Source organism: Garra rufa, chromosome 11 (assembly GCF_049309525.1).
Source record: "Garra rufa chromosome 11, GarRuf1.0, whole genome shotgun sequence".
Classification (NCBI taxonomy): Eukaryota; Metazoa; Chordata; class Actinopteri; order Cypriniformes; family Cyprinidae; genus Garra; species Garra rufa.
Genome location: NC_133371.1, coordinates 46,377,959 through 46,397,446, shown reverse-complemented (window position 1 = coordinate 46,397,446; position 19,488 = coordinate 46,377,959). Strand labels below are relative to the sequence as shown.

The 19,488-nt window shown below is 36.9% G+C and overlaps 1 long non-coding RNA gene across 1 annotated transcript; it reads right to left on the bottom strand.

Moving 5' to 3' along the window:
* Positions 1–454: 454 nt before the first annotated feature.
* On the bottom strand, positions 455–5,228 carry LOC141345924 (uncharacterized). Its single transcript, XR_012357110.1, has 4 exons — positions 2,514–5,228; positions 2,295–2,347; positions 1,818–1,904; positions 455–1,221 (listed from the first exon to the last, which is right to left on the bottom strand). It is a non-coding gene; the product is annotated as an uncharacterized lncRNA (long non-coding RNA).
* Positions 5,229–19,488: the final 14,260 nt, after the last annotated feature.

The window sequence follows — 19,488 nt, the reverse complement described above, 5'->3', positions numbered from 1 at the left end:
TTGACGTGGATTTGATCGTACGAACACTCTAAGATCAAATCAGTGCGTAAGAAAGTTTTATAAATGAGGCCCCAGGCATTACCACAAGGAAATGGTCATGGAGATAACTACTTTTCCACGTCAAAGACGGTTTTTATAAATCCGTCCTTTGACGTGGATTTGATTGTACGAACACTCTAAGATCAAATCAGTGCTTAAGAAAGTTTTATAAATGAGGCCCCAGGTGCTTCCTATTTGCTCTCTATCTGCCCATTGTTCATAAAGAAAGGAGTGTCAACATTACCTTTGAATTTTTTAAAGCTATTATATAATTATCATTTAATCGTTTTTTTTAAATCAAAGTGTCAGATTAAAAATCATCCACTGTTAAATCTCCAGTCCAAATCATTCAAAAATCTGAGATTTATTACAGATTTGTTTAAGTTTTTTTTTTTTTTTTTAAGTTTGTTCCACAGTAAATATAAAATGGAAACTATACATAAAATACAAAACGATAGAAAAAAAATATATAATACTTATAAAAGCAGTTTCAACAAAAATAAAAACAATTTTTGAATAATTTAAAACATGTATGGTACAAATGATCTATACAGTCTTGTATTTTTTAAATCAGTGCATGAAAATGCATCACAAAGTTTGTTCCACAGTAATGGAAAATGTTAATAAAAATACAATAAAAAAACAAGGTTTTTTCTTCACTCCCTTGAACACAACTATGGAAAAGATGCACCACATAAAGTCTTGGAATGAAGAGATTGTGTCCTACATCATGATGGTCAAATTTTATAGATCTTTTATGTCAAAGCAGCTAAACAGAAAATTGTGCCTCAAAGCCCTCAGTGAGCAAACCAAAGGCGACAGTGGCAAGGAAAAAACCCTCCATTAGATGTTCAGGAAGTGGAGGGAAAACCTTGAGAGGAACCAGACTCAACTGAGGGTGCCCATCCTCCTCTGGCAAGACACAATAACAGCCGCGCGACGTATCAGTTCACTGCTAACATGACATTGCAGCCGATACACCATGAAACTTTAAAATTCATTCAACCAAGCACAGGAAATGTTACTTGGCTCAATTTAAATTGTCCATTGTGAGTATAGGGCTGCGGCCGCGGTGTTATTCCATACGTGCGTGTGTGAAGGATGTTTTGTGTGGATATCGGGATGGGAAGTACAGACGAAGTTCAAGAGCTCCACACCATACCTTTATCTTCAAAATTCAACCTGCATAGAGACAAGATTGTTAAATATGTGGCTTTTTTCAGTTTTACTTTTCACATCTTGGACTTCAAACCAAACACAGGTTGTACTTCTCTAACAGTAAAATCTAAATCTGAGATAACATGCATGCTTGATACTGACCATAATACAATTGGTAAACTGCAAGGTTATTTTCGTAAACGAAAGCTAAAACTAAGACGAAAACAATTGATCAGAAAACATTTTCGTAAACTGAAATAAAATAAAAATGTGAAAATAAATGAAAAACTAAAACGAAACGAAACGAAACTAACAACTTCTATTGAAAAACTAACTGAAATAAAATAACAATTATCAAAAATAAATAATCGTTTTTGTAATCATTACGTGCTCACCCCATGGCAGAAAAACGATAGAGTCTGTGACCTGAACAGCACCCGCATTAAAGGTCACTACATCAGTTATTTATTTATATATAATATTTTTATGTAACACAAGCAGTCAAACCAATATACTAGAGCTGATTAATTGTTAAAAGATGGAGATTCAAACACCCATGCAATCTCATTTCTAAATTATATTTCCCATGTCTATTAAACCTTTGAAAAAGTGTTACTAACTTTTGTATTTGCACTGCCGCAGACATAGAGAGAGCAGTCATCATGTTTAGGTAAGAAACAGCTTCACAAACAGTCTTTTCAAATACCCTGTAGGAGTCATACAGTATTTATTTATTGATTAAGTTTAATTGATTTATTTTTATTTCAGTCATGATTTGAATATTTAAGGAAATTTATGTTTGATCATTGGGCAACAGTTTCTTCAATCACATTGTATCATTTTCTTTTATTTTTCCACCTTGGAAGTTATGTTTTGTTGCATTTTGGAAAGTAAACCGAAGATTGCGATTAAAATATCTGAAGTCATGATCTCTATTTGATAAAAAAAAACTAAAACTATATATAAAAACTAAATAGAAATGTGTTCACAAAATAAAAACAAAACTAAATGAAACTAATAAAAACTAAACAATTTTATTGCAAATTTGAAAACTATATTAAAATAAAATGAATTTTAAAAAGTAAAACTATAATAACCTTGGTTAACAGAAAGTCACATGATGGATCATCATAGGTTTATCGCAGGTTTCCTGTCCATAAAACACAACCAACACATATTCTGTAAATAGGGCAAAAACAGCATGAGTGCAACATAACACCCCTATAACAACTTACTGTTACCCTGAAGTTTTTCACTTTATTATTCTTCAAAAATGACTAATATCATGCTTGAAATGTATTATTTGTATTACTTACTTAAAACTGTTTAATTAACCTGGTTGGATGACACCCATCACAGTCCTGGGGCCTCATTTATAAAGACTTGTGTAGAAACCATCCTTGATTTTATCTAAGAACTTTTCTGATTTGATCGTAAGAGCGATTCAGAGAAACAAACGTACCACGAAATCCATGCGAACGCCAGTCATTCGGTTATAAATCACAAATGATCGTGGAATTGTGTGCAGCTGAATGTTCCGCCGTCGAAACGCCCCTGCTTAATTAATTAACATATAAAATGAGCTCATTCCTAAAGCAAAAACTCTGTGACAATGGCAAGTAAAAAGAAGCGCAAGAAATCAAATTATAGTGAGGCTGAACTATCTGCAATACCAGGCATTACCACAAGGAAACGGTCGTACGCCAAGCTGGAATCTGACGTGGAGATAAGTACTTTTCCGTGTCAAAGACGTTTTTTATAAATCTGTACTTTGACGTGGATTTGATCGTATGAACACTCTAAGATCAAATCAGTGCGTAAGAAAGTTTTATAAATGAGGCCCCTGGAGGACTTCAATCAGCACACCTCAATAAATGGCCCTCTGGTTCATGGTGGACTTGTTGTTGGCTGTTAATACTCAAAAAAGAAAAAAGAAAAAAAAAGAAAAAGAAAAAGAAAGAAAAGGTCAACATGAAATAAAAATACAATCTGAATTTTCTGTGATATGACTGTAAATGGTACGCCCAAAAATTCTAATTTCTGTTAAGGAACTTAAAGGTTGTATCAGCGATTTCAAGCCTGAAACATAAAGTGTCACTTTCGGCTGACCTTTCTTCACGATCCGCTTGCTGCCTGCCCCATAAAGAGCGAAAGTCCAAAACACCAACCCCCTGACGGTGATTGGTTGGAACACTGTTTGTTTTGCTCTGGAATGGTTGGTAGCACCGATTGTTTTTTTGGCATATCTCGGACCCTAGGCTGACCCCAGAGACGCCTTTTTTTCACAGCCAATTAATGGGGCAGGCAGCGAGCGGATCGTGAAGAAAGGTAAGCTGAAAGTGACACTTTATGTTTCAGCCAGTGGCGATTTCTTTAAGACTGCAAGGGAAGCTCAGCTTCCCCTATAATGTCACAAAATTAATGGTCAAATTACGTACTATTGTATTAACATTTTATTGACTAAAAATGCGTTAGAAAACGTTCATCTCAAAGACGAATTCGTTCAGAATCAGTTAGATATAGCAGGTCGGCTGACTTGATTTTCTTCTCATACATTCCCGTAGCGTCACAGTGCATTTCCCCATTGAAGCCCAGCGTCCATTGACTTCAATGGGGCTGCTTTGAACGTTTTTTTTCAGTGCTTTGAAACTAGACGGTCATTGGATAAACGCTGCGATTATGTCCCGCCCACGGACGCTCAGCGTCTCTGGGGGTGAATGAGGAGTGGGCTGGCCTGGACGCCGAGCTTCTGCGTGATGATTGGAGGGTCTGTCGAAATATTGCATCTCCTTTTGACTGACAGCGATTTTGTCCTATAAGGAATCGCTGAAGCTATTCGTTCGCGCTCTCAGCGCTCAGTCCCATCGTGGATTTCTCAAGTTCAGTCAAAATAAAAACTACTGCAACCTATTTCTTTATATTTGCTTGGCGAAATTGCTTGATTTTCATCATACATTTCACACAATTATACACCACATTCCTTGTTTCACTTTTACAGAGTTTAATATTTTTTTAGATCATTCATTCATATGAAACTGCACACGAAAAGTCACTGGAAAAGACGCCTAGTTGGTACGACAGGGTCACAGACCATTTTCTTGAAAAGGAACGTAGGGCAGAATTTACTTTTAAATAAATAGACAATTTTATGATGTAGACCGAAAATGAGCTTCCCCTATTTGACAGACCAGTAGCCGCCACTGGTTTCAGCCTAGAATCGCTGATACAACCTTTAACTAACAACAAATCTAATCAATTAATTATCATGAATTCCATTATTAATCGACCTCTACACAGTAATAATAAAATAACTGAAACAGAGACTTGACATTATTGATTTTACATTAATTTAGTTTTATTTGGTTTGGTTCAAAGTCGGTAGGGTCAGTCTCCTCCCACGTCAAAAGTGTCTCCTCCAGCCATGAACTTGTCGTCAGTAGCATTGAATTTCCAATGCTTGATCTTCCCTTTCTATCCAGTACTTATCTAACAATGCCGATATATGGTATTTTTGAGCACTTCCTAGGTTGACCTGCCTCCTTAGGACGAATCACTTGTTGCATCCCCAATTGTAAGTCGCTTTGGATAAAAGCGTCTGCTAAATGAATAAATGTAAATGTAAATGTAAATGTAAATGATTTGCCAAAAGCAACAACCGGGGTTGTTTAAATTTCAAAGTCGAATAGCGTCGGCGTGAACATTTGCAGGTTCGTTTGATAATTGTTGCAAAATCTTTCCAATTCCTCCGACTGACCGCAGAGCATGATCGCATGCTGAATGAATGATTTTTGATGAATCCGGGGGTATGATTTAAAGCAACTCATCCACTCGTCGTAATAAATGGAATTAAACTGCAGAATATGTAAACGATCTTTTTGATATATTCTGAACAGAACATCAGGATTTTTACTTAGCTTTTCTCTGCGAAACCTTTTGCGTTGAGCATCAGTCATGTCTTTGGGATTCACTCCTTCGTACATGTCTCTCACGAGGTTCTCCATTTCAGTTTCAAACGCTGACTTCCTGATCACTCTTTGGCTCTTATGCAGGTTAATAAAGAAAAGAGAAAAGATCTGGAACTATATACTCTTTGGGTGTGATCTAAAATCATCAGCCAATCAGACTGGGACAGGTGTTCAATCCTGTGTCCAATGAAATGATAGATGGGCATCATTGTTAAAGGTGGTGTCTCCGGTCAACATTTAGAAGAAATAAACACATTCAACCTCCTCTGACATACCCAGGAAATGTCTCTCTCCACTGGAAATTGAAACCTGACTGTCTATTTACACTAAGTGCAAATAGCACACCTTGTTGGCAGAGGCTATTTACAGTAACCTCACCCAACAATGTGTGCTTGGGCTAGAATACAATAATACATATGTTCATTTATCAACAGCATGGTAAGAGGAGTAAAGGGTCAACTTTGATGAGATGACCTGTGTTCGAATCCATCTTTTGCTGCACTTGTTTTTCTCCCTTTTCACGTCACATATCAGATGGAAAATGTATTTATTTTCAATAAAAATTAAGGAAATATTAAAAAAAGTGGAAATAAATTGTCTCACGAGTGTTTAAAAATAAAGTGACAATCAGGTAGGGTTATGTAGGGGTAGATGTAGTGAGGGATTTATTGTCCCAATAAGGCATCGTCCATTTAATAACTGTAATAAATGTACACTCAATACATTATTATTGCATACTTTTCTATAATGTATTACAAAAGTGAGGTGTGAATATCTGCTACAGTATTTAATTTAGTATTTTCACTTAGCATAAATAGCATCTATTGCCAAACAAAGTTTTCTTCATCAAAATAACAACACTAAAATGTGAAGAATGTACAATGTCAAGGTCACTGAGACAGGACCTAAAGGTTAAAATCACACCCATATTATTGCAGTAAATCTTCAAACGGCAAACCTTACATCTACATGATACACACAGTAATCAAGGCTTGCTAGATAAAATGCTCCAGTTACAAGTGTTGGGTCGAGTCCACCTAAGTCGAGTCCGAGTCGAGTCCGAGTAAAATAGGGCGAGTCGGACTCAAGTCCGAGTCCAAATGGGTCGAGTCCGAGTCCAACTAAACACTACTGTTTTTCAGTATCTTAACCTTGTTTTAACCTTTACAACTAGAATAGGGCAATGACAATTTAATGTAAAAAAGCAAACAGCTATTGCATATTGCCATTTGTTATTTGATTTCATACCATCTTATGCATTGTGACATATTTCAGAGTGAAACAGCTTTTAGAATTTGAAAAATTAAAATTATAGGGCAGGACAGGACTTGACTTTATTTGCTGTTATATAGTAAATGTATAAATTCAACGGGGTGGGTAGGAATCTTAGTGAATGAGACCTGAGGAGCAGAAAATTCAAAGTTTTGGGTTTTATATGGCGAATGGTAAGACCTTAGACAGGGTAGATAGCAGTTTGTTTTTGTTTTTCTTGGATTAAAATTGAGGCTTTAAGGGGACAGTTTTTAAGTAACAGTCTATGGAGGCCATGAAATAAAAGAGTAAAAAAAAAAGTAAATTTGAGTTTATATTTCAAAACGTTATTTTCACAATTCTGAGATTATATTTCACAATTTTGATAAGAAATTACATTCTCCCTTTTCCCCTCAGCTCAAAATCATGAGTTTAAATCCCACACTTCTGACATTTTTCCCCTCAAAAAACTCTGAGTTAATTTGAGTAATAAAGTCTGAAATACAACATATAAACAACATATATAAAAATTCTGAATTGTGAGATAAAATAGGCAAATGTAATATGAAGCAGTCTGCTGCAGCAGGTTTACGTTGCTGTCGCTTTAAGACCGGATGCACAGATCATATATTGTGACATATCTGTTTATCTCCCAACTGTTTAAATTCACTCAAGACAAAACCGACTGCATTTGCATTAATACTCTCCAAGACGGTGCATTTTGACATAACTTTTCGTGTAAATGTGTAGCATATGCAAAAGTAAACTTAATTCAGCATTTGCACGCTGACTGAGAGGCGCTTTCAGTAAGCACGCTTTGGTTGTGTATGTATGCAAAGAAACCAGCTGGCTTTTCAAGTCCGAGTCCGCTAAAAATTTAACTCGAGACCGGACTCGAGTCCGAGTACAAGTCCGAGTACCCCAACTCTACCAGTTACTCACGTAACCTCGGTTCCCGGACATAAGAGAACGAGTGTTGCACCGTCATTTTTGACGACTGCTTATGAGGATCGTATCCAGTCACGCGTGCTAAAAGCAAGTACAGAACTAGTCTGCTCAGCGAGCTCAGCCCAAGAACACTCACAGAGGGCCCCAAAAAGCCTGAGCTATCAAGAGACCCGAGGGTAACCTGAGGTCTACTTAAAGGTGCCATACAAAAAAACTGTGTTTACCTTGGCATAGTTAAATAATAAAAGTTCAGTACATGGACATGACATACCATGAGTCTCAAACACCAACATTTCCTCCTTCTTATATAAATCTAGTGTTTGCAAAAGACCACCGAAAAATAGGTAAATTCCAACAGAACACCGACTGTTACAAAACATTCCCGGGATCGTTAATAGTTACGCCTCCAACATTTGCATCGCCCAATCATCGATAACGTCAGCACATCAGTAAAATAAGGTGAGTCACTCAAGGGACACAGTTATCTTAATGCTAGCGCTAGCCTGTTACATTGCAATACATAGGATTTAACTTACCACAGAGAGATGGCTGCGCTGATGCTGGAGAATGATGGAGAAATAACTGCGCTGATGATGGTGAATGATTTACAGATCTTGAGAATCACTGACGAGCAGCTCAATTTGTGTGGTAAGTAGCACTCCCTCTGCATTATAAGTTTACACAGAGCACATGCATCACCGTAATCAGATTCAAAATGGCAGATTCAACAAACCGCATATTAAAAGCCGCTAGAGCTCCTAATTAAATATATATTTTATCAATGTGCCAGCTACTGTATAGAGATGAACAGCTCTGTGAAACAGCCAATCAGAGCAGAGCTCATTAATATTCATGAAGCTTCCAAATAAGGCAATAACAGAACATTTCATTCTAGGGACAAATTCTAGGGTTGTAAATGGACCTGTAAAACCATTTTTGGAGAATTTTTGCCCTTTCCTATGCCATATACCTTCTATGTAGATATCAGAGAACAATTTAAAATATTCTCTCAATGCATTCTATGGCACCTTTAACATAAATCCACCCACCCAAAGGGGGGGTTAAAGGAGAGTATTTAAGCGGATAAAACCCACACCTAAAAGGCAGGAATGTCCAAATTGTAGAATCTTATAAAGGTAGATGGCGACGACTAGCCGCGGCCCATTAGGAGGCCATCCCTCTATGGAGTGGGCCTTCACTCCAATAGGGCATTGTAAGCCAACCGAGGCATAAGCCAGGGCTATGGCATCAACTTACCAACAAGATAGGCTTTTCTTTGTAACCAGCAGCTCTTTAGAGCGGCCTCCAAAGCGCACAAAAGTTGTTCTGATTGTCCAAAAGATGCAGAACACTCACCTCAGTGGTATCGGCCACGGTGCTGCAGACAGCAACTGAACCATCTCTGGAAATCAAATCTAATCTCGTCACACCCCTAGTTAATACACATTGGTGGATCATGGAGCTGATAGAGAATGAGCACCCAGGCTTTGCCGGCATGGGATCATTCAAACTCGGTTAATCAGGTCCGTGACTGCGCTGTTTTGTTTCTCCACGCTCGTTGAGAGAGGAGAAACGGGAGAGTGGGCTGTCTTAATAAAATAGCAGTTCGAGAGCAAGACTCATGCGGTTAGCGCATTCCGTCTCAGTGAGTGCACAATCTGCATGTGCGTTGCCCAGACAGGTGAAGCACTCGCTGCTCTTCTAATAGCTCTTACCAGTCGGATAGATACAGGGGAAGGCTTCTCGCTTCTTCCGCAATTGGGGCTGTTCTATGGCGGCAAGGTGCAGGCTTCTTTAGGAACAGGAGAAGATTCTGATGAAATGGCACTTTTAGCCAACTATATAGCAGTCGACTCCACCCCTTCTGGCAGGCTTAAGGCCGATCGGCCTTCTGGCCTCGTTGGGCAGTTGGTGGGCGTCGGTAAAGTGCATCGGTTCGGTGTGTTCTGCACGTCGGCTCTCGTCGGCTTTCGTCGGGCTCGCGTCGGCCGAAGTTTGCCCGATTCGACATGTTGAATCGGCGTCGGGCTTGTAGGGGCTGTCAGGGAAAGAGAGCGCTCTGATTGGCTGTTCAGACATCGAATCAGAGCGCGTGGAGGACTTGGACGTGAAGTGACGTAACAAGCAAAGAAGGGAACCAAGAGGGAACCAGCTCGCTGTCATCATTTCGAAATTCGTACTATTCGAAACCAACTATGGCTGTGTGGAACGAAGCTATTGAAGGAGAGCTGATCAATTTGATCCAAGACAGGCCAGCGCTGTACAATATGACGGAAAACACTATGCAAACCATGCAGCGGTTCTTCCGGGTTCTCCTCTTGGAATGAAAATACAGACTACTGCCATCTGCAGGTACACCACGGTATATCTCCTCACACATGCGCAGAAAGCACCTTCTAGTTTGTAGTTGGCTTTCGTCAGTTCGGTGTGTTAGCTCAGTTTAATCGCCCAGACGCCCGCAGACGCAGCGGACTAGAGGCGACAAGACGGTCAGCTTTCGTCGGCGCTAGTTGGTTGGCGTGTCCCGGCCTTTAAGCGCCATTAGTTTGTGCAACTACACAAACGTTAACAAATCAGGCTTCAGCACTGGAGTAAACAGGAGTTTCCCCATAAGCAGTCGTCAAAAAATTACGATGCAAGGAAAGTTATATTTTGATAGGGAACCATTACGATTTTAAGCCAACGAGGTTTAAAAATATCCTTAGCATGACTTGAAACAAAAGGACATCTTGCTGTAAGACATGCAGCAAGCCTTTCAGCAAACAAATTCTTTCTACTTCCAGAGATGGGCAGAAATAAATGAAAATGTATTTAAAGTGAATAAAATACCTCAGTTTAAACAGATTAAAATAAAATACAAATATACTGTGTGGGTAAAAAAAAAGATAAAAATATAAATGCAGTATTTTATACTTAAAAAAATACACAAAATACATGTAAAATTGTCATTTCAATTAAGTATCACTGAAATATATCTCTCAACATATTCTTAATTCAAGGAACATTTTACAACTGTTACAGTTGTAGTGAATTTAAAGTATTTACATTTTGCACCTTTGCATGAGTTTCTCAAAATTTCATAATAAACCTGCAGTCTGTCCTTTTTCCATTTATATTTGACATGCCTACATGCCTGTCTAAGGGAAGGTGTTGTGTCAGTGTGCTATGGCACTGGAGCAGGTTTATTTTTATACCTCAAGGGTGTAATATAATTCATATTGTCTCCACAGGTAGAGTTAAAATGATTAAGATGTGCATCAGTGTCCATGTTATAGAGTAGAGGCAGTTATATTCAGTTAAAATTATAGTATACAATGCCAAGTTTAATGTATAAATTTAAAATAGTAAAAAACACAAAGAACAACTTCTACTCAATTGTTTTGGATCATAACTGCACAAATATAAAGGTCTCTTCTTGAATGCATCATTCCTGCAAAAGTAGCACGAAACCTGATCTGTATCAAAACCCATAAAAAAACAACAACATTGCTTTACTCTGGGTTAGACAGATAGACAGACAGAAAAGTAAAGCTAAGCAGAAAAAAGCCTACTTTAAATAATGTAAATACACACATAAAGCACTGTTTGTGCCAAAAAGTTTTCTTCTCTTTATATAGAACCTTTTTTGGAAGTTAAGTAAAGAACCTCAGTAAATTTTTTTTTTTTTTTTTTTCTCAGAGTGTAACATACAATAAAATCCTATCAGTTAACATGAATGAATTCATTAACTAGCAACAAGCAATATATTTTTTGCTGTTCTTATTCATCTTTGTTAATATTAGTAAATAAAAAATTAGTTGTCGATTGTAAATCTACTAGTTTTCAAAGTTTTTCTACATTGACAAAAAGCTTGAATGATTTTTCATTCATGATCAATTAAAATTTTTCAGGTTGTTTGAAAAATCATTGAAGATCCTCTTCAAACTGGAACACTGACCACTCAGATTGAACAAATTGTAGTTTGTTCCTCCACTGGATTTTTGGACAGTGTCTAATATGTTATTTTCTGCATGGGTTAAGAATGAATCCTGGATTTTGAGGTTTTGAAGTTTCACACTGTGCATCATAAACCCTGAGTTAATGTTCTTTGCATTTCTGCTGTCAGTAGCATTGATTGCATGAATACAACATGTAATCAGTTTAATAACGCCTCGTCCTTCTCATGTGCATCAGTTATAATTCTGTATTCTTTATGGTAAAATTTAATTTGCCCTGAATAGACTTACTGAACAATAACTGCACAAAAAAAAAAAAAAAAATAGGTCTCTTCCTCACTCCCACAGAAGCAGTGCAAATCTAGTTCAGCAGGTTTGACATTGAACAGACTCAATTAGTTCTCTGGTTTTGACAGCAACTCTTCAAATATGATTCATGGAATAAACATTGTATGGAGTTCAATATCTGACACAACCACATCTACAACATACCTAAGAGTGTCCACCCTTACTTGAAAATGAAACTTCATAAGTAACAAAAGAGCTAAAGTTTCATGAGAAGAGCAGGATCACAACTGAACTGCTGGAAACATATAAATAAAAACAACAACCGGTGATGCATATAAATGGGTATGTAAATAAGTTCTTTGAGAACCAGACTCAAAAACTTCTGTGCACCCCTGAAAACAACGCTAAAGCGTGTGAGACAAGATATAAAGGTTGCATCCACCCAAATCACCGGCGAATGATTGCAGTTATAGTCAGCAAACCCTCAATCCACTATAAAATGATGTTTTTTTCTCTGTTAACAGTTGAGGATGTGTGTGACTGTGAGAATCTACGTTAAGCTACTCTAGTGTTACTGGAACAATCCACAACATTGACCTCCCTCGAAATGATCGCATTGCAAAAAAAAATTTAGTTGATGTTGTCATCCATAGTGAGAAACATCACAATCGGTTTGACATGTCACCATTAATCAAATAGTACACAATGCCAAGTAAAAACTACAGCACTATATGAAGCAAGAGCAAATGTGAAATACAGAAGAGAAAAATATTTTCCTTTCTTTTTTTTATAAATAGGAATAATAAAAAGTGTATTTAAAATGACTTCTAAACAACAACAACTAAAACATTTGTTGTAAGAAAGGTTTCTACCTTTTCACCTGAAAATTCAACTGAAAACAAACATAAGTTGCTATGAGGTGAACACAATTAATAAACGAATGCAACAACACTGACATAAGCACTGCACCCTCATGACAACAGAGCAAACTTTCTACATCCAGGTGATTTACTGGAATGAAGTCCATTTAATGGAAGTCAGGTGACTTAACAGCAATCTTAGTATTATAACACCCTCAAACTCAGAATAGCTTTATACAAATGCAGTATGCAAACAACATGCAGTGTACTGTAATGGGGAAATATGCAAAACTCTTTGCTAAGATTACACTTCAGTAACATTTCAAATCGGGAATACAATCTGACATTAACAATATCGTTAATTTTGCTTCGGGTGCTGTCCTGTTTATGTAATGAAGTGTCTCTGTGGAGACTGGACAGTTTCTGCATGTTTGCTTTGTAGTTTGTTGTTGTTGTGCGTGTGTGTCTGATATTTCCTAAAGATCAAATGCCCCCACAAGGATAGTAATACCAGTAAATGTTGATCTTGTGGAGACATTTTTGGTCACTAACCTTATCATACAGAATTAAGTGTTTAGAAAATCTAAAATAGTAGAAAGTTTTGTGTGAGAAGTAGGTTGAAGGGTAGTGTTGGTGTAGGTTGATAAAAAAATACAGTTTGTACAGTATTAAAAACCATTACGCCTATTGAATTAACCAATAATAAAACACGGAAACTCAACGTGCATGTGTGTGTGTGGCTGATTTTAGTAATAGGCAGTTCCTAATAGCTGCTGGGTATAATAAAACCCCACTGACATACATTATAATAGTTAATGGCGGCTTTATATATGACAGCTTAATCCATACAGTGTGACACAAGTGGTTAATGTGTGTTAACAGTACCAATGACCATTTTTGTAATCGAGTCTTTAATGAAATTTGTGTTTATACAGAAATTGACCTTCAACAATAAACACAGTGAGAAAAAAATCACTGAAATAAAAAGTGTGACATATTTGATCATAGTCTGGCTTGAATGTGACAGAGAAGAGAAATACAAGAAATTCATAATTGGTCTGCTTTGAATCTGGAATCAAGAAAGGCAGATATTCAGGTTTTCGTGGTCTCTGTGTGGAAGAGATGAAACAAAACAAAAAAACAGCTGTTAGTCATGCTCTCATATGTCTATTATTATAGATTCAACAAGAATCGTTCTCAGGAAAACAAAACAGTAGTGATTACATTGTGATGAAATGGAATTCATATATGGATTCAAATAGTGTATATCATTTGGAGATGTTTGACTCATGTTAGTGTATCTAGGAATATTTGCACTTGCATTTGTCTTGAGTTTTCTCAACATTTCATGTGATTGTTAATGTTTATGCTTTCAGCTAAAGTTTGGTGGGTGAGACAGGCTGGTTGGCTCAGTATTCGTGTTATCTTAAATATCTACAAACATTGACACAACTGGATGGAATTAAAGAAAAACAACACTTTATGACCATCGTTTCACTGTTAGAACAACACTTAACTCACATTCATCTGAAATGACTATGATTAATTTATATAATTTCGAACCATTTCTACAATATTTGCTGTTCTGAAAGAATTCTCTCTGTGTACTTTTGTTCTTGCATCATTTGGTCCATACATGTCTCTGACCCTAATTTGTAATGCCATTTCTGTTCAGTGTTGGTGTGTGAAGATGGAGAAGGTCCTGTTTAAAACTGCCTTATCCTTATAATCTCTTGTGATTATGCAAGCCAACCAGAAGAAGACAGGAGCTATTGTTCAGTCCAGCACACATTTGATTAAGTAAACAGATGTCCCCAGGCATGAAACTGAAACTAAAATCATGGTATAGTGATGATGCTAATACAGTGGTACTATTATATATGTCACAGTACTGAATGATAACAGTATTCATCTGTCAGGGCATCTACAATGATATAAAGCACATTAAAGATTACCATGGTAATACTAGTGTACTTCATAGGGGTTTGTTTTCATACTGTATTAACCATGTGTCTTTCTAAACTCAGGTTGACATGTTTCCCGGTGTAGTCTAAATCCTGGGTTACAAATGAATCTTGGATATTCAGGTTTTAAGGTTTCACACTGTACATTCAACAACCCTGAGTTAATATTCTTTAATATACATTTCTGCTGCCAGGTACACTGATTGCATGAATACAGTAAGTGATCAGTAATCTTTATGGTTACATTCAATTTGACCTGTAAGATTTAAAAACTACAATATTACAAGTGTGAAACACTGCTTTGCTTTGGTTTAGACAGACATAACATCAAAAATGTACAGAGTTGAAAGAGGAAAGCATGTTAAAATATCTTGACCACCTCCAATAAGCATCCAGTTCCTGTGTGTTTTTCAGCCTTGTATTTGATTAAATGTAAATCTGCAAACTCTCTGCATTCAGGTGATTTACTGGAAAATAAGTTCGTTTAAGGGAAGTCATACAACCCAGTGGCTATTTTGCACATATGCAGTATGCAAACAGCCATAGCCAGTATCTATTTGAATGGGGAAATATGAGAATCTCCAAAACAATTTGCAATTATGCCTTAGTAACATTTTAATCATTCCAGTCTGTCAGGCACAGATTAACGGACGTGTGCAGGGGCTTTGGTTTGGCCAGACTATTTTTTATTATTTTAAATTTACTTAAGTGCAAAGAAGAAAAAAAAAACTCACTGGCCCCCCCAAAAAAATTAAAGTATAGGATTTGTGCTGCACATCTGATAAAATTAATGTCTTGTATTGTAGAATGCACGCTCAACACTGCACTGTCAGAAAAAAAGGTACAGTTCTGTCACTGCGGTGGTAAAATAGTGAAAAGTTACACATATACCTTACCTACCCCTAAACGGTACATATTAGCACCTTAAAGGTACATTTTAGTACTTTCAAAGTACATAGTTGTACCTTTTTACTTTTGTACCTTAGGGCACTGCCCCAGTGACATAACTGTAGCCTACCTTTTTTTCTGACAGTGTGCCGATAGTTCACACTACAACAAAAGACTGCTCTAGACAGGATGGCATTTGTAGCTTTTATAAGAATTTAAATAGTGAAAATTGTGCCCTACCGCATCACATTCACATCTGTGCAACCATTAAATAAATTACTACGAGCACAAAATAGTTTACAAGAGCACATATTTCTTCATTCTTGATCTAGTCTCTTTATTTGCTTTAAAAATGCACCAGATTCATGCATTTAGATTTAAATATGTTTAGATTTAAATGTTCATACAGGGGCATACCCCCCGAACCCCCTAGCCTAGATGTTGTGCTTTCACCACAGTTTCACAAAATTCTGTGGGGACACTGCTGGGAATGTGTGTGTGAATGCAGTATGGACCATGTATGGCACCATACTTCAGTAAATTATAATGATTAAGGGGGGCCTCACCCAAAGAGCAGTCTAGGGGCCCCTGACCAACTTAATACACCCCTGCACGTGGGACCCCTAGGCTGCAGCCTTGGGAAGTCTGTGGTTTAATCCGTGCCTCGGTTCCCAATCTTATCCTTTATTCATTACAGAGCTTTTTGTCTTTTTGACTTATTTTTTGTTTTCTTTAAGGTATGATGTCAGTTTTCTCCATATTTAAGCAAGTATATGGATCATAATACATTTCTAACTTAATTTTTGTTAATATCTATTTAGCCAAATCTCTGGTCGGGTAAGCCAAGACCAACAGATTAAGAAAAAACAGACACATATGCTACATTTTGTTAAATCACTAAGTTTTACTAGTTAGAACAACTTTTAAACACAGTTTTAATATGGCAGGAACAAACAGATAAACCAAAACTAAACTTTGAAAGAATGAGATTGTAATTTTTTCACCTCATGTTTTAGGCAGCTCTTCTTTAATTGTCGAATTGCTCAAACAGCCGCTGTAGTTCTCCATTTAGTTTTGGGATTATATCCTGGTCATATATCCTTCTCCGATTTGCTCGAAAATCCTTACAAAATGGTTGCAAATATTTCCAATGCCCACTGATATTAAGTACATCTCTGAATGCCGGTTCATGTGGTACTTGTGTCCACTGAGCAGTGAGGTTTCCATATTCTTGTCTGATTAAGCTCATCCACTTGCTGGGATACGAAGTGGGTATGAAGAGCATATATTTTAGCTTTTCCCATGTAAAAGGAAAAACTGGGCTATACCCTTTTAAGAGAACATCTGGATATTGGTTCAGGTGTTTATCTCTCATTGTCTTTCTTATATTTTCTGTCCACCCCCTAACATCATTGTTATCATAGATGTTTCTGAAAGCTCTTCCATTGTGAGTGAAAACTTTAGGTTCCATTTCTAGTCAGTGCTGGTGTGTAACGAGTGTGAAGATCCTGTTTAAACCCTCTTGTTAACAGCACTCTCTTATGAATACCAAAGGTAAGATGACAGGAACTGCTATGAACACGTGTCCATGACTGGTTTGGCCACATAATATATATATATATATATATATATATCACAGAACTGAATGATAACTATGTTCATCTATCATGTCAACTACAGTAATCCAGCGCATTAATAGAGTACCATGGTAATGCCAGTGTACTCGTGTTTTTCACACATTAACCTGGGGTAACATTTTTTTACACTATTCAATCCTGGGTTAAGAATGAATCCTGGGTTTTCAGGTATCATAACCCATAAACCCCTTGCAAAATTACAAATGGGGAACTTTGCTTTCTTTGGGTTGGGCAGACAGACAAGCAAAGCTGTACAGTATATAGTTAAAAAAAGAAAGAATGTTAAAATATCTTAATCACTCACAATAAACATCCTGTTCTCATGTGTTTTCAGCCATTTGATTTAAATGTAAATCAGGTTCAGCGGGTTTGACACTGAAATGGATGTACGAGTCTAGAAATAGAAATCCCAATCGAGCCCAACGTCTGACAAACCCAGTCCTACAACATACCTAGGAGTGCCCACCTTACTTGAAATGAAATATCATTAGAAACATTTCAGAGAAGAGCTGCAGTTTCATGAGAAGAGCAGAATCACAACTGAACTGCTGGAAACAAAACAAACCAGCAGTCTGCTATGAAAACCACATTAAACCTCTCAATGATCAGTTTCTCCCTGCTAACAGCTGAGGACTTGTATGGCTATGAACATCTAGATTCAGCTACAGTACTGCAGTACTGTTACTGGAACAATCCACAATGCTTGACTTATATGCTATATAGCCTACTACTTTATTTCTCTTTTAAAAAAGAAAAGAAAAAGAGGAATTATTTTTTCTTTAAACTGACTTCTAAACAAAAATGACAATTTGTTGCAAGAAGACAAGACTGGCAAGTTTGGAGAACTCAAGTTTGGTCATTGTCAAGTTTAAGAAAATCTTCTGATAACAATCGTCTGATTAAGAAGATCAAATCCTCTGATAACAACCGGTAAATTTTGATAACACAGGCTTATCCAGGTAAATAAAGTCAGCACTATACGCTTGCTAGAAACATTTTTTTTCTTTATGGAAGCTTTGTGATTCGTGAGCTAATAAACTTTAACTTTTACTAGTATCTCACCCTCAAACAGCATTTACAAGTTATTGAGTTTCTAGAACGATTGTGTCTGAAGAACTAATGGAATTGGTGAAGTCTTTCAGGTTAATGGCATCAAATCTTTGATTTTTCAGTAGTGTTTTGAGTATTCTGTGAACTCTTGTATAATCATCATCAATGTGTATTTTACACTCTTAAAAATAAAGGTGCTTCATGATGCCATAGAACCTTTTTTGTCCAAATGGTTCCATAAAGTACCATTAACATCTGGAGAACCTTTCTGTTTCTTTGTGGAGAAAGAAGGTTCTTCAGAATATAAAAAAAGTTAAAGAGATGGTCCTTTGTTCAAACAACAGAGTAAATATGAAAATCTTTAATAAGTCCACATACGGTTATACAAACAGGAAACGCTGGAGAACACAGAGACACATGAGGTAGACAACAACACCAGACAAAGTAATGAGGGGAAAACAAGCCAATTTATAAAAGGACACTGATTAACAAGGACAGGTAGGGAAGTCCAAATATGGGCAAAGGAGAAACCAAAACACACAGAACAGCGGGGGAGACAGTGGGGGAAAACAACAAGACAGTCCAAGTTCTTATTTACATACAGAATTTAAGCATTGATTGGATGAATACAGCACATGACCCATTTAAATAACAGCTCTCAATTTGCTCTTGTGCATCAGCTGGTATTCTGTATTCCTGATGGCACCTTCTATTTTGCCCTGAACACACTTTTCTGGCCTGTAATTGTCCAGATATAAAAGGTAAAAAAAAAAAAAAAAAACTTATTTTTTTACCTATTTACCTTTTAGGTATTAGGTACTAAATACCTTTTAGTTATTTATCTAAATACCTAATTACCTAAATATAAGTGCAGCACACACAACATATCAGTTCTAGCACTGCTAACTTGACATTGCAGCTGATTCATCATGAAACTGTCGATTTAAAAAATCAACCTGGACAGAGACAGGACTGTTAAATATGTGGCTTTTTTTGTCACATCTTGGACTTCAAACCAAACACAGGTTGTACTATTTTGGCAATAATAAAATCTAAATTTTACCAATACTGGTAAATAGGAAAACAGGGTCAAAACATCACGACGGCAACACACAGTACTTACGCCCTGGGAGCATCCTTTAATGTAAATTATATGTTCTGTCAGGACTACTATCGTTAAAGATGACTGACAGTTAGCATACAGTTTTGCGATTTACAATTGGCGGTATGGTTCTGTTCTGGGCAAGAACTCCCTGCGCATTCATGCAGCCTAGCATGGATAAGAGCAGGGAGAAGAGCAATAATCCCCCAGGGTAAACATAAGTGTATTGCATATATCATTAAGGTTCCATAAGTTATTACTGATTCAAAAGAAGAATCAGAAGGCTGAATCCTGACAAGAGGAGTCGGGATGGAAGTGGGTAATTAGCTATTGAGCAACACAAAGCATACTGAAGGACCTTGTGATCAGTAGATGTGGATCAGCTGAGAGTCAAAACATGAAT